Source organism: Oncorhynchus masou, chromosome 13 (genome assembly GCF_036934945.1).
Source record: "Oncorhynchus masou masou isolate Uvic2021 chromosome 13, UVic_Omas_1.1, whole genome shotgun sequence".
Classification (NCBI taxonomy): Eukaryota; Metazoa; Chordata; class Actinopteri; order Salmoniformes; family Salmonidae; genus Oncorhynchus; species Oncorhynchus masou.
The window spans coordinates 80,875,088-80,880,327 of NC_088224.1; positions in this window are offsets into that span (position 1 = coordinate 80,875,088).

Genomic DNA, 5,240 nt, shown 5'->3' on the forward strand with positions numbered 1-5,240 from the left:
ATACATCTACCCAAAAAACACTTAGTCAGACATGAATTTCTCTCCTAAAATGAAGAAAACCAAGAATATATTTAATAATTGGCTACAAAGGGATCTTTCTATACTTGGGAGAGTGCTTCTGTCCAAGGCAGAGGGACTGTCTCGCTTTGTGTACGCCTCATTATCTTTATTTGTAAATCCCTCGACCTACAAAGACATCAACAACACCTTTATTGACTTCATCTGGAAAAATACATTTTACAAACTAAAAACGTCAGTCCTCTCAAATAAAATATCTGAAGGTCTGGAAGTGTTGGATTTTGTTGACATAAATAACACTTTCAAGAGCAATTGGTTGAAAATATGTTTGGTCAATACAGAATCAATTTGGTATTTAATTCTAAACAATGTGTTTAATAAATTGGGAGGTATTCAGTTTGAACTGAAATGTAATTATATTCCTGAAAGTTTATCTGCTTTAATGTCCTGGAAAATATGTTTCCTGCACAATTTTTAACAACACAAAGCTCTTTTGTGGCATAATTCAGACACAACCGTAAAGAATAAGTAATTGTTCTACCCTGGCTGGCATGAGAAGAAAGAATATAAACTTTGATCTTGATGTTTTTGACAACAGGGGTAATATTCTTTCATGTTTCTTTCACATTTCAATTTATAACATTGAATGAGTTTCCAATACCTTTCAGATAGTTTATTTCTGTGATCAAAGCCATTCCCAGTAGTCTTACTACACGAATGAAAACTCATCTTAACTTTGGTGATGACCACAGAGCTTATCCAGAACTCCGTTTGGAAGGTGTGAGCTTGAGAAATCTTGTTGTAACAAATACATAAGACACATTTTCCATTCCTGGAACCAACTTACGACAAGAGGAAAAATGTTCTGGAACATGCTTATTCCTGACATTGTATGTAAAAAAGCTTGGTTGATGCCTTACAAATATTGTATACCAAACAAATTTAAGGAACTGCACTTTTAAGGTTCTACATAAGATATATCCATGTAATTCTATGTTGTCGAACTTTGTTGATATTGATGATATCTGCGTTTTCTGTGAAAAATATGGTGAATATCTGACTCACTTGTTCTATGAATGTAAATCTGTGATATATATTTTTGGGAAAAACCTTGCAGTGTACTTATCTACCTTTTTTAACACTACCTATGTTTTTAACATGAAGGATATAATATGTTACTATTGCAATGATAACAAGACCATTGACATTTTTGTGATTCTTTTTATTCTTGCTGCCTAATACTTTATACACAAACAAAAATTCCAGAATTCTATACCAAAATTACAAATATCTTGTTAAGACATTAGCCATAGTGAATAACAACAAGAATGTCACACCCTGTCCATAGTTTGCTTTGTATGTTTCTATGTTTTGTTTGGTCAGGGTGTGATCTGAGTGGGCATTCTATGTTGTGTGTCTAGTTTGTCTGTTTCTGTGTTTGGCCTGATATGGTTCTCAATCAGAGGCAGGTGTTAGTCATTGTCTCTGATTGGGAACCATATTTAGGTAGCCTGTTTGGTGTTGGGTTTTGGTGGGTGATTGTTCCTGTCTTTGTGTTTGTTACACCAGATAGGGCTGTTTTCGCTTTTTCCACGGTTTCTTGTTTTTTTTGTATATTATTCTATTTTCATCTTTATTAAAGATGTATCACAATAACCACGCTGCATTTTGGTCCGCCTGCTCTGCATCTCACAAAGACACTGCGATTGGAACCAAAAAACTCAGATTTGGACTCATCTCAGATTTCCACCGGTCTAATGTAAAAAAATATATATATATATTTTGATTTGTTTAACACTTTTTTGGTTACCACAGTTGAAGCCGGAAGTTTACATACGCTTAGGTTGGAGTCATTAAAATGCGTTTTTCAACCACTCCACATATTTCTTGTTAACAAACTATGGTTTCGGCAAGTCGGTTAGGACATCTACATTGTGCATGACACAAGGAATCTTTCCAACAATTGTTTAGAGACAGATGATTTCACTTATCATTCACTGTATCACAATTCCAGTGGGTCAGACGTTTACATACACTAAGTTGACTGTGCCTTTAAACAGATTGGGAAATTCCAGAAAATTACGTCATCAAATCAAATCAAATCAAATTTATTCATATAGCCCTTCGTACATCGGCTGATATCTCAAAGTGCTGTACAGAAACCCAGCCTAAAACCCCAAACAGCAAGCAATGCAGGTGTAGAAGCACGGTGGCTAGGAAAAACTCCCTAGACAGGCCAAAACCTAGGAAGAAACCTAGAGAGGAACCAGGCTATGTGGGGTGGCCAGTCCTCTTCTGGCTGTGCCGGGTGGAGATTATAACAGAACATGGCCAAGATGTTCAAATGTTCATAAATGACCAACATGGTCAAATAATAATAATCACAGGCAGAACAGTTGAAACTGGAGCAGCAGCACGGCCAGGTGGACTGGGGACAGCAAGGAGTCATCATGTCAGGTCGTCCTGAGGCATGGTCCTAGGGCTCAGGTCCTCAGAGAGAGAGAAAGAAAGAGAGAATTAGAGAGAGCATACTTAAATTCACACAGGACACCGGATAGGACAGGAGAAGTACTCCACATATAACAAACTGACCATAGCCCCCCGACACAAACTACTGCAGCATAAATACTGGAGGCGGAGACAGGAGGGGTCAAGAGACACTGTGGCCCCATCCGATGACACCCCCGGACAGGGCCAAACAGGCTTAGACCCTTCATGGCTTTAGACCCTTCTGATAGGCTAATTGACATAATTTGAGTCAATTGGAAGTGTACCTGTGGATGTATTTCAAGGCCTACTTTCAAACGCAGTGCCTCTTTGCTTGGGAAAATCAAAGGAAATCAGCCAAGACCTCAGAAAATAATGGTGGACCTCCACAAGTCTGGTTCATCCTTGGGAGCAATTTCCAAAGGCCTGAAGGTACCACGTTCATCTGTGCAAACAATAGTATGCAAGTATAAACACCATGGGACCACACAGCCATCATACCGCTCAGGAAGGAGAGGTGTTCCGTCTACTAGAGATGAACGTACTTTGGTGCGAAAAGTACAAATCAATCCCAGAACAACAGCAAAGAACCTTGTGAAGATGCTGAACAAAAAACAGGTTCAAAAGTGTCTACATCCACAGTAAAACGAGTCCTATAACGACATAACCTGAAAGGCCGCTCAGCAAGGAAGAAGCCACTGCTCTAAAACCGCCATTAGAAAAAGCCAGACTACGGTTCGCAACTGCACATGGGGACAAATATTGTACTTTTTGGAGAAATGTCCTCTGGTCTGATGCAACAAAAATAGAACTATTTGGCCATAATGACCATTGTTATGTATGGAAGAAAAGGGGGAGGCTTGCAAGCCAAAGAACACCATCCCAACCGTGAAGCACGGGGGTGGCAGCATCATGTTGTGGTGTGCTTTGCTGCAGGAGGGACTGGTGCACTTCACAAAATAAATGGCATCATGAGGCTGGAAAATGATGTGGATATATTGAAGCATCATCTCAAGACATCAGTCAAGAAGTTAAAACTTGGTCGCAAATGTGTCTTCCAAATGTACAATGACCCCAAGCATATTTCCAAAGTTGTGGCAAAATGGCTTCAGGACAAGAAAGTCAAGGTATTGACGTGGCCATCACAAAGCCCTGACCTCAATCCTATAGAAGATTTGTGGGCAGAACTGAAAAAGCGTGTGCGAGCAAAGAGGCCTACAAACCTGACTCTGTTACACCAGCTCTGTCAGGAGGAATGGGCCAAAATTCACCCAATGTATTGTGGGAAGCTTGTGGAAAGCTACCTGAAACATTTGACCCAAGTTAAACAATTTAAAGGCAATGCTACCAAATACTAATTGAGTGTATGTAAACTTCTGACCCACTGGGAATGTGATGAAATAATTAAAAGCTGAAATAAATAATTCTCTACTATTACTCTGACATTTCACGTTCTTAAAATAAAGTGGTGATCCTAACTGACCTAAAACAGGGGATTTTTACTAGGATTAAATGTCAGGGATTGTTAAACTGAGTTTAAATATATTTAGCTCAGGTGAATGTAAACTTCTGACTTCAACTGTACATGATTCCATATGTGTTGTTTCATAGTTTTTGAGGTCTTCACTATTATTCTACATTGTAGAAAACTGTAAAAAAAAAAAAAAAAGAAAAACTTTTTACTGGTACTGTATATATAAATCATGCTGCATTCTCTTAACCCACATGTTCCCTCTTTGAGGAATGGGAACAGAGGAATAAAATGTAAAATAGACAAATGTTGCTTTAGAAATGTAATTTGCCTTTTATTTCCTAAATACAAAATAGATTCTGTGGTTATTCTTATTTCCAATATGCTTGAATCAGGAGAGACTCGAATGCATCCTCTGCTCAGTTTAATACAGAGAAGCTCTCATCTCCCAAGTGTGGAGGTTCTGTCCTGGTCAGTCCTACAACCAAAGAGAATGGGTGCATTTGAGCGGGTGAAATGTATGCAATCAGTCTGGTGCGTGTGTGCTTCAGCAAGTGAGAAAAAGTGTAAATGTATCTCAATGTGCAAATTCATGAGTGAGCTTGTTGCTTTGTATCTCATCCACATTAAGATTGCCTGTAGCCTTGATTTCTGAGGCATAAGATTTTCTAGTGTAACACAGTGGAACACCCCTAAACCCCCTGGAGAGAAGGAGACAAGCAGAATGAAATGTCATCTTCTTTACTCTTTCAACTCTTTGAGTGAATCTTAAACATGCTGCAGACAGCTTGGGGCTCTGGCTCTTCTGCTCATTTGCCTATCATTGTCGAGAAAAGCTGGTTTCTACTGCCACCTAGTGATAAGGATGATACATTGCATTTACATGTTATTTATTACATACCTCAGCACTTATTCTCAAAGCGTAGAACTTCCTACTATCTTTGAATCACCATCCAAGATGCATGGCCACAGCCAAAAAAACTTTTCATCATTAAGTCTGGAGGGTACTTTCACTGTCCTCTCCTCATTCTCTCGTCTTCACCACAGTTGGAGCCCCCCAGCAGAGACTTCTTAATGGACATGTTTGTTGTCATGTTGGGTTCGGTGAAATGAAAATATACAGCTAAACCGAGAATAAAGGTGTCATTAAAACCTGAGAGAAAAACGTGCCCTGGAGGAACGGAAATGAATCTTCACACAGGAAAGAAGTGGCTGTTTTCCGATAGAGGGCGCTAGTATGGGTAATTTGGTAGTGGACGAGGGC